Source organism: Hevea brasiliensis, chromosome 3, assembly GCF_030052815.1.
Source record: "Hevea brasiliensis isolate MT/VB/25A 57/8 chromosome 3, ASM3005281v1, whole genome shotgun sequence".
Lineage (NCBI taxonomy): Eukaryota > Viridiplantae > Streptophyta > Magnoliopsida > Malpighiales > Euphorbiaceae > Hevea > Hevea brasiliensis.
In genome coordinates, this window is record NC_079495.1 from 73953296 (window position 1) to 73965405 (window position 12110).

Below are 12110 nucleotides of genomic sequence, written 5' to 3' on the forward strand. Positions count from 1 at the left end.
ATTGTTCTTGATGTTTCAAGTTCCTGGCAGACAGATAGATTTATTCAGAAAAGTGTTTCGATGAGAAAATCTTTTAATCAAGAACTGGAATTAAAAGAGAACATAATATTCATAGCAAATGGAGTTTGACATAAACCATGACTCGGCTTGAGTTGGGATTTTGTATGAGAGAGATTCTAGTGCATGGTAACATATGATTATAGGTTCATTTAAGGTAAACCTTATTACTAATTGGGTGGCCATGGCATGCTATGCTAGGTGTTAACCATGGTCTATGAGGTTCATAAAATGATTTAGAGAAATCATTTATGGTAAGAAAGAGTTCTGATGATATTAAGAGTTGATATCATTTCTCATTGCCAATTAGTGATGAGCCTAGTAAGTCACACACATACACAAGTTATCACCTAATTAAATATGATTTAATTAATTAATTAAAGAGTTTAATTGATTAATTAAATAGGTTTGGTTTGCAATTAGATTGCAAAGTCCCTAGCATGACTTGAAACCAAATCTAGATTATTGGATGTATAATATAAGTGAAATTTATATTTAAAGTGTTTAAATATAAATTTAATTAATGATAAATTAATTAATAGAGATTAATTAATTAATTTATATTTGATATAAATTAATTAGAAGAAGAAAATAATTATTTTGGGTTAAGAACTCAAAATTATGACACAGGGGCATTTTGGTCATTTCATAGTGTGACACGTGGCACCATGAGATGGTGACACATTGGATTACACATAAGCTTGCCAAATGTTTTTTAATCATGTAAGATGATTAAAATCAAGATTAAATATAGGTTTGACACTTGGCACAATTTGATTGGGTCACTTAAACCTAGAGCTAATCAAAGGGTGACATGTGGCAAGGGTTTAATGTGTTAACCTAGCTATTTAAGTGTGGTTATGAAAAGAAAAAATAACCAACAGCCTCTCCTCTCATTTGTCATGCCACTTTGAGCCTCTCCAGCTATTTCTCTTCATCTCTCATCAATTCAAAGAGATTAGCCATCAATCTCTTGAATTAAGAACACTAGAAATTGTTTCTAGTGTCCTGTTTACATCTCTAATCTCTTAAAAGGCAGAACTTGAATTTCTAATTAATAGAAAAGGCTTTAGAAGCTGTTCAAGAGCTGCCATAGGTGTTCTTGGTGTGGACAAGCTAGAGGGACAACATCTGGTGTCCTGAAGATGAATCTCAAAGGCGCAGACACGCTGCAGCACATCAAGAGGTTAGTGTAATCGTTCTTGATTTAATCAGGGTTCTAAAATTAATCTGATTAATTTTAAAATCTTAAATGGCAAATACAGATCCAAAAACATATTAAAAGATTTTTAATATGTTGTTTATCATTGAAATCAAATAGATAAAAATAAATCTTGCATGATGCATGTGACCCTAGGCGAAAATTTTTGAATTCAATGGTATAAACTTGTGTTTTTCACGCTTCCGTTCCTACAATTGGTATCAGAGCCACTATTTTCCATTTAGATTGTTTATTATATGATTTAATTGTGTGATTTGATCATGAGATGATTGATCCATTGCTGGTTGGATCAAGAGGTGAGGCGGCACACATGGTGAAGCCACCATTGGTGGCGGCAACAATGGTTCCATGGGTGGTTCAAGGTTTGGCTTTTAATTCTACAATTGTTGTATGATCTAAGGCCTATTCTTTGACTAATTAAAGTGTTTAATTAGTTGTTTTAATCACACAATTAAATTATGATTCAAATCAGAATTTTAAAAATTGTTTGAATGTGATTCAAATCTGAATTTTAAAAGTTGTTTGAATGTGATTCAAATCTGAATTTTTAAAGTTGTTTGAATCATATTTAAATCTGATTTTTTAAAATTGATTCAATAAAATTCAGATCTGATTTTTTAAAAAATATTTGAATGTGATTCAAATCTGATTTTTTAAAAAATGTTTGAATGAGATTCAATCTGAATTTTTGAAGTTGTTTGAATGTGATTCAAATCTGAATTTTTAAATTTATTTGAATGAGATTCAAATCTGAATTTTTAAATTTATTTGAATCATATTCAAATCTGAATTTTTAAGTTGAATATGAGATATTCAATTTAATTTAAGTATGTATGTTTTATTTAATTGTTAAATAGTGATATGCATGATGGATGATCATGGACTATAAAAGACCAATGTGATTGGATTTATTTCTTTTATGTTTCTTTGGGATTGTAAATTAATTAATTTATTTTAATTTATTTTGGGCATGTATTATTAAGTTTGTAATATTTTTTGGGTTGTAATTTCATTTATTTAAGTTCTTGTAAATTCGCCTTGGTATGCCAAGGATTACTATGTAATATTGGATTGCAAGAAGTTCAAGGAGGTCAAGAGCATTGGTGGGACCAGTGGGAGGAATTCAAGATCAAGTGTTGATTATGTACTCCTTCAGCAACTCTTGTAAAATGAATGAATGAAATGCACCTAGGAATGCCCTGATTCAATTCTTGGTGGCTCAGAATTGAATCCCTTAGAAAGTCCATGATCATACCATATTTACTGCTTATCCATGAATGCATGAGATGTATGGGAATGTATGCAATTATATGATATATGCATGCTAAATGGATAATGTGCAAAGTGAGACCTTAATAGTAATTAGAATGACCATAAAATCTTCCAAACAAATGATTAAGTTCGATATGCTATAATTAAAGTAATTATAACATAGGCCCTCCATTGGGGCAATTATTTTAAGAAATTTTAAATAGTTGCATGAGATGCAATTAATTTAAGAGATTTTCTTAAGAATAATTGTTAAGCATGAGATGTTGTAAATATGTAAATGGTTTGGTGGCCAATATTGGATGTACCTGAGGACATTAAAATTATTTACATAATTACTAGCTCAATGGGATCAACTTAACTAATGCAAGATAAGTCAATAATGGATGTACCTGAGATTTTGAGCATTAGGGGATAGGTAAAGGATTGAACCTCACATGAGATGTGATGGGCAAGGAGTTGCTCACTTATAGTTTATTGTAATTCCAATAATGGATGTACCTGAGGATGATCAATAGAATTATAAGAATTCAATCACCCACTAGAAATCCATCCAACTAGGATTTCCGTTTTCTACTTTGGAAGTGTAGGATTCGCTAAGTTAGTGGGAGGACCAATTTGATTAAAAGACCATAATCATTTTGGTTAATTACATGATACATTTACTAATTAATCTGGTTATTTTCTGCGATTAATTTTACGATAAAAATGAGCACAAAACAACCACCACCATCCAATATCCTTGCAAGCATACTTGATCACAATAGGTTGACAGGACCAAATCATCGATTGGCTAAGAAATTTGAAACTTGTCCTGAACCTTGAACATATAGGATATGTTCAAGATTCAAATGTTCCAGGTCCCTTACCTCCAGAGGCCACACAAGAGGAACATGAAACTTTGGACAAGTGGAAGGAGCATGATATGAGAGCTAAGTGTTACATGCTTGCTTCCATGAGTAATGAGTTACAGAAGCAACATGAGAACTTGCAAAGTGCTAGTGAGATCCTCCTTCACCTACAAGAGTTGTATGGTGAGTACAGCAGGAATGCTAGGTATGAGATATCTAGACAGCTATTCCGTATGAGGATGTCTGAGGGACAGAATGTTGGGGATCATGTCCACAAGATGATTCGGCTGATTGAGCAGTTGGAACATCTTGACTTCAACATGGATTTCCAACTACAAACGGATTTGATCCTTGATCCTTCCGAGTCTTTTGGGAATTTTGTGACAAATTTCCATATGACTAAACAGGAATGCACCTTAGCTGAATTACTCAACATGCTGGTTATTTCCCAAAAGAATATGCCAGGCAATAAAGGAAAAGAGGTAGCTTTGGTTGCATCTTCTTCTGCTGGAAAGTCCAACAAGAAGAAGGGCAATAAGAAAAAGAAACCTCAGATTCCTGGTCCTTCCAAGAAAATAGCTAAACAGAAAGGGAAGACCAAAGCTGACAAAGGCAAAGGAAAGTGTTTCCACTGCCAATAGGAAAGTGTTTCCATTGCCAGTAAGAAAGTGTTTCCACTTGCTAGAGTATAGCAATCTAAAAGAATGCAATGCCATGGTGAAAACAAACTCAAGTTCAAAATATACTTGGCACTTAAGGTTATGTCATGTTGCAGAAGATAGGATTGCAAAATTGGAGAAAATGGGGATTCTATCCTCATTGGGCTCTGAGCCTACTCCAACTTGTGAATCTTGCCTTCAGGGAAAAATGACTAGATCATCCTTTGTTGGACAGGGGCTAAGAGCTGAAAATATTTTAGAGCTAATACATAGTGATGTATGTGGTCCATTTAAATAAATGTATAGAGTGGGCTTTCATTATTTTATTACCTTTACTGATGATAAATCAAGGTTTGGGTATTTGTATTTGATGAAATACAAACATGAATCTTTTGAAAAGTTCAAAGAATTTAAATCTGAAGTAGAAAATCAAACAGGAAAGAATATTAAAGCTCTTCGATCAGATCGTGGAGGTGAATATTTGAGTACTGAATTTGATGAATACTTGAGAGAGCATGGCATTGTTTCTCGGCTGACTCCTCCAGAACGCCATACGGTGAATGGTGTATCTGAAGGAGAAATCGTACCCTATTGGATATGGTACGTAGTATGATGAGCTATACTGATATGCCAATCTTCTTTTGGGGATTTGCATTAGAATCAGCTTTGTATATTCTGAATAGGATTCCATCAAAATCAGTTTCTTCCACACCTTATGAGATATGGCATGGAAGAAAACCAAGTCTTAAGCATGTTAAGATTTGGGGCTGTCCAGCTTATATCAAAAAGCTGAACACTGATAAATTGGAGACCAGATCAGAAAAAGGTCGATTTGTTGGATATCCAAAAGATAGTTTTGGATATTATTTTTATTTGCCTACTTCACAAAAGGTTGTGATAAGTAAAGATGCCACATTTCTTGAACAACAGTTTGTTCAAGAAGGAGGCAAAGGAAGGAAAATAGAGTTAGAATTGGAGAATTCTGACCAACCAACAGATCAGATGGATATAGATCCATCTAGTCAACCAATACCCGTTGATGAAACATCTACAATTTGTTCCTCGTAGAACAACCGTGGTATCTCACCCACTGAGATATGGTTTTCTTCATGAAGAAGAACAAGAGTTGTCTACTTATGAAGAAGTAGATCATGGAGATGATCCACTTACCTATGAAGAAGCTATATCAGATATAGACTCTTCAAAATGGATTGATGCTATGAAATCCGAGATTGATTCCATGTATAAGAATCAAGTTTGGGATCTTGTTGGATCATGTTGACCCACCTGAAGGTATTATACCTATAAGGAACAAATGGGTTTTCAAGAAGAAAATTGGTTCTGATGGAAAGGTAGAGACCTATAAGGCAAGGCTAGTAGCGAAAGGGTTTCGCCAAAGGCAAGGAATCGACTATGAGGAGACTTTCTCGCCTGTTGCCATGCTTAAATCAATTAGGATTTTACTAGCAATAGCTGCATACTATGATTATGAGATTTGGCAGATGGATGTCAAAACAGCTTTTCTCAATGGATACATTGAAGAAAACATTTTCATGGAACAATCTAGGGGATTTGAATCCCAAGATGGTTCCAAGGTATGCAAGCTAAAGCGATCCATTTATGGGTTGAAACAAGCTTCGAGGAGTTGGAACATCCATTTTGATGAAGCCATTAAATCCTTTGGTTTTATCAAAAATGAGGATGAGCCATGTGTATATAAGAAGGTTAGTGACAGTGCTATCACTTTCCTTGTCTTATATGTGGATGACATACTGTTGATGGGTAATGATACATGTATGTTAACGACTATAAAGGTATGGTTGTCAAATACATTCTCCATGAAAGACTTAGGGGAGGCAACCTATATTCTTGGGATTCGCATCTATAGAGATAGAGCGAAAAGAATAATTGGTTTATCCCAAAGTCTATACTTGGAAAAGGTGTTAAAGAGGTTTAACATGCTTGATTCCAAGAGAGGATTGTTACCAGTGAGACATGGTATCCATCTTTCTAAAGAGATGTCTCCAAAGACACCTGAAGAAAGAGATAAGATGGCCAGGATTCCATATGCTTCGGCTATTGGAAGTTTAATGTATGCAATGTTGTGTACTAGGCCGAATATCGCATATGCTGTTAGTTTGACTAGCAGGTATCAATCCAATCCAGGTTTGGAACATCGATAGTCACAAGAATATCCTTAAGTACTTGAGAAGAACTAAGGATTTATTCTTGATTTATGGAGGTGGAGACTTGCAATTGGATGGTTATACCGATTCGATTTCCAATCGGATATCGATGATAGAAAGTCTACCGGATATGTGTTCATTTGTAATGGAGGTGCGATCGGTTGGAAGAGTTCCAAATAGAGCACGCATTGCAGATTCCACTACAGAGGTCGAGTATATTCCGCATCGAGATCTCGCAAAGGAATCTGTTTGGATAAAGAAGTTCGTGACAGAACTTAAAGTAGTTCCTTACATTGAGTCAGAAGTTCCAATTCACTGTGACAATAATGGAGCGATCATCTGAGCTAAGGAACCAAGGTCTCACCAGAAATCCAAACACATAGAAAGGCGCTACCACATTATCGGAGAAATAGTTGGGCGGCGATGTAGCCATGCAGAAAATAGCATCGGTGAAAATCCGGTGATCCATTCACTAAGCCTATGTCACATACTCAGTTAGACCGACATCTTGAGAAGATAGGTCTAAGATATTGTAATGAATGGCTCTAGTGCTAGTGGGAGATTGTTAGTAGTATGCCCTAGAGCATATCATTTAGTATGTATCTTGTACATATTTTTATTAATAAAGGCATTTCCACTTTTCCGTTTACATAATATATTTATGTGTAATAGAAAAGGTCCATTGATATTTTGTTAGAAATATTATTCTTAAGTTGTTAAGAATATGAGTGACAATATTTCTAGCACGAAGTATCATAAATAGGTTCACAATCGAGGATACTTCATAATAAGGACATGACTTATCCAGAAAGATTGTATTCATGTTTGTTCTCAAGTTATTTATATGAGATATAAATAAGATGGAATGGTGAGTCTCATGCCATATAACAAACATGATAGGCACTTATAAATGATAAGTAGGCCGAACCAGTGACGCTTATGACAAGCACATGGAGTTTACTCTTGTCAATGTTTTGTCATAAATCATATCGATGCATATAATCTTTAGACTGAGATAGCACAGTTATCTTGTATATAGGTAGTTTGAGTTTGATATCTTTCATACTTGTACTATGTATGGGTATATGGGCATGTGTTGGCTCCTACTAGTTATATATGGAGGTACGTGTTGATCAAGATGGAATCTGTTCCTCTAAGTAAATAGAGATAAAATCCTATGTTCATTTAATTATTCTTGATGTTTCAAGTTCCTGGCCAGGACAGATAGATTTATTCAGAAAAGTGTTTCTGATGAGAAAATCTTTTTAATCAAGAACTGGAATTAAAAGAGAACATAATATTCATAGCAAATGGAGTTTGACATAAACCATGACTCCAGCTTGAGTTGGGATTTTGTAACAGAGAGATTCTAGTGCATGGTAACATATGATTATAGGTTCATTTAAGGTAAACCTTATTACTAATTGGGTGGCCGTGGCATGCTATGCTAGGTGTTAACCATGGTCTATGAGGTTCATAAAATGATTTAGAGAAATCATTTATGGTAAGAAAGAGTTCTGATGATATTAAGAGTTGATATCATTTCTCATTGCCAATTAGTGATGAGCCTAGTAAGTCACACACATACACAAGTTATCACCTAATTAAATATGATTTAATTAATTAATTAAAGAGTTTAATTGATTAATTAAATAGGTTTGGTTTGCAATTAGATTGCAAAGTCCCTAGCATGACTTGAAACCAAATCTAGATTATTGGATGTATAATATAAGTGAAATTTATATTTAAAGTGTTTAAATATAAATTTAATTAATGAGAAATTAATTAATAGAGATTAATTAATTAATTTATATTTGATATAAATTAATTAGAAGAAGAAAATAATTATTTTGGGTTAAGAACTCAAAATTAAGACACAGGGGCATTTTGGTCATTTCACAGTGTGACACGTGGCACCATGAGATGGTGACACATTGGATTACACATAAGCTTGCCAAATGTTTTTTAATCATGTAAGATGATTAAAATCAAGATTAAATATAGGTTTGACACTTGGCACAATTTGATTGGGTCACTTAAACCTAGAGCTAATCAAAGGGTGACATGTGGCAAGGGTTTAATGTGTTAACCTAGCTATTTAAGTGTGGTTATGAAAAGAAAAAATAACCAACAGCCTCTCCTCTCATTTGTCACGCCACTTTGAGCCTCTCCAGCTATTTCTCTTCATCTCTCATCAATTCAAAGAGATTAGCCATCAATCTCTTGAATTAAGAACACTAGAAATTGTTTCTAGTGTCCTGTTTACATCTCTAATCTCTTAAAAGGCAGAACTTGAATTTCTAATTAATAGAAAAGGCTTTAGAAGCTGTTCAAGGGCTGCCATAGGTGTTCTTGGTGTGGACAAGCTAGAGGGACAACATCTGGTGTCCTGAAGACGAATCTCAAAGGCGCAGACACGCTGCAGCACATCAAGAGGTTAGTGTAATCGTTCTTGATTTAATCTAGGGTTCTAAAATTAATCTGATTAATTTTAAAATCTTAAATGGCAAATACAGATCCAAAAACATATTAAAAGAGTTTTAATATGTTGTTTATCATTGAAATGAAATAGATAAAAATAAATCTTGCATGATGCATGTGACCCTAGGCGAAAATTTTTGAATTCAATGGTATAAACTTGTGTTTTTCACGCTTCCGTTCCTACAATTCGGGGCAATTTCTGGGTTGGATCTCTTCATGAAAATTCTAGCCCTATGTCTTAAGTTTCATTTCCAATTGGTTTCACACCAATTGGAGTTGTATAGCTCAATTTATGGGCTATCAAACACACCGAACTCAGTGTGCAAATTCTGCCCTAGGTTCAAATTTTTCATTTCTTCAATTATTCCCACTAATCTACCTCAATTCATATTTAATTCTCCCAAAATGACTATAATTTAGTATTGACATATCAATGGCACTTCCTAGCACAAGACCCAAAATTTTCAAACACCAAAGTTTGCAATTTTCCCTAATCCTACCATTTCATTACTTCCATTCATCAACCTAATGTCAATTCAATCTAAATAAATCTCAAATGATCATAATTTAACACTACACACACCAATTTCACTCTCTAACACCAAAGCTCCAATTTTCCCATGAACCCTAATCTCCCATAATTAAATTTATACACATTTCATGCAATTTCTTTGCCCCAATCATGCATACTACTTCAATTTAACTTAGATTTATCACCAATTTAACTAAAATACATCAAAACGCTAATTTTCCCTAAATTGGTCAAAACCCTAGTTTAGATTTCCATACATGTTTCCTTTCAATTTCTCATGTTATTTATTACACCCAAACTTGATTTAAAGCATACTTAGTAAATCAAGCATGAAAGAGAGAGGTTACCTCACTTGATGATTTTTTTCACTTCCAATCTCTTCCAAATCTTGTTTTTCTTGTTTCAATCTTTACTTGGATGCTTAATCAATGTTTTTTTTATTAATTTGTTGGAAGATTAATGGAAGAAATATGGTGAATCAAAAGGGTGAGAGAACTTGTGAATGGAAGAGTGAAGAAAGAAGAAATAAAATAGAAGGAGAGAGAGAGAATATGGGGTGGCAACAATGGGAAAGAAAGGGAAGAAATGGCTTTTTAATTTGTCTTATCTTTTATATATATTTATTTCTAAAATTAGTTTATTTCAATTAAAAATTTTAATTGTGTCAAAAATGTCATAAAACTTACAATTTTATTTTCTTTCTTTTGTTTTTATATTTACACTAAATTTTCCTCAATATTTCTTCATAATTCAATAATTTATTTTCATTTAATTTAATTAACATTTTGATCAAAAGTCAACTCTTGAGGTGAATTGACTAAAATGACCCTCATCGGGTCATAATCCTTCCTTTTCATAATACCCGTTAATTCCTTAGGCCTTTAGTTCACTTGAATTTTTATTGTGTCTATCTCAATTAATTTTGCATTTATTTTTAGTCCTTAAGGTGTCTTTGAATAGTACTAGTCACGGACCAAAAATGGTACTATTCATAACTCGGAGGTTCGGGGTGTTACAATTTTCCCCTCCTTAAAAATAAATTTCATCCTCGAAATTTACCTAGTCTCAGTCTCTGAATAGCTGTGGGTGTTGTCTCTTCATGTCCTCCACATGCTACCATGCAGCCTCCTGGCCTAAATGATGGCTCCATAGCACTTTCACCAGAGGTGTTTGCTTGTTCCTCAGCTGCTTCACCTCATATGTCAAGATCTTTATGGGCTTTTCGTCATATGTCAGGTCTGGATTCACCTCAATCTCCTCTACTGGCAAAATGTGAGAGGGGTCTAATCTGTACCTCCTCAACATGGAGACATGGAAGACATTGTAAATCTTTTCCAACTCCGGAGTCAATGCAAGTCTATATGCCAATGGACCCACTCTTTCCAAAACCTCATATGGCCCAATGAAGCGAGGACTTAGTTTCCCCTTTCTACCAAACCTCATGACCCTCATCCATGGGAAAACTTTCAAGAACACCTTGTCACCCACACTATACCAAATATCTCTTCTCTTTAGGTTAATGTAGGACTTCTGTCTATCCGTTGCAACTTTGAGTCTGTCTCTAATGAGAACCTTTTCTTCCATCTGCTGCACTAATTCTGGGCCAATCAACTTCCTCTCGCCCACTTTATCCGAACACAAGGGATTTTTACACTTTCTTCTAGAAAGTACTTTGTATGGAGGCATCCCGATGCTTGACTGATAACTATTGTTGTAGGCAAATTCAATTAAAGGCAAGTGTGTGTCCCAACTCCCTTCAAACTCAATCACACAAGTCCGAAGCATATCCTCCAAAATCTGAATGATCTTTTCAGATTGGCCGTCTGTCTATGGATGGAATGTTGTAGTGAAGTTCAATCTAGTTCCTAGGGCTTTTTGGAGACTACCCCAGAATCTAGAAGTGAACCTAGGATCTCTATCAGACATAATAGACACTGGCACTCCATGCAACCTCGCCACTTCATCAATGTATAGTTTGGCCAATCTTTCTAGGCTATAATCTATTCTCACTGGCAAAAAGTGTGTAGACTTGGTCAATCTATCAATAATAACCCAAACTGCATCATGATTCTTTTGTGTGCATGGAAGTCCTGTCACAAAATCCATAGTGATTCTTTCCCATTTCCACTCGAGAATTGGCAATGGCTGTAGCAACCCTATAGGCACTTGGTGTTCTGCCTTTACTTGCTGACAAGTTAGGCATTTGACAACATATTCTGCAATGTCTTTCTTCATTCCTCTCCACCAATAGTGCTCTTTCACACCTCTGTACATTTTGGTTCCACCAGGGTGCATTGCAAAAGGTGAATCATGTGCTTCCTTTAAAATGGTCTGCCTCAGTTCAACATTCTCAGGAATGCACATTCTGCCCTTATATAACAATAAGCCCTCATCATTTACTGATAATTCTGGTTTCTTGCCATCCCAAGCCTCTTCCATCAACTTCACACGCTTTTCATCCTTCTGTGTAACTGCTTTAATTTGTTCTGCTAGCATTGGCTTCATTTACCAAGTAGCTACCATCTGCCCATCTTCATTAATCTCCAAATTAGCATGCAATGCCCTCAACTCATGCACCATGGACAATGGAGAAACCCTCAAACCAGCCATAGTCTTGCGACTTAAAGCATCAACTATAATATTAGCTTTTCTAGGCTGATAGTCTATCAAATAATCATAATCTTTTATCAGCTCTAACCATCTCCTCTGCCTCAAATTTAACTCCTTTTGTGTGCCCAAGTACTTCAAACTTTTATGATCTGTATATATATAACATCTCTCCCCATACAAGTAATGTCTCCAGATCTTCAAGGAAAATACAATAGCTGCTAGCTCCAAGTCATGCGTAGGATA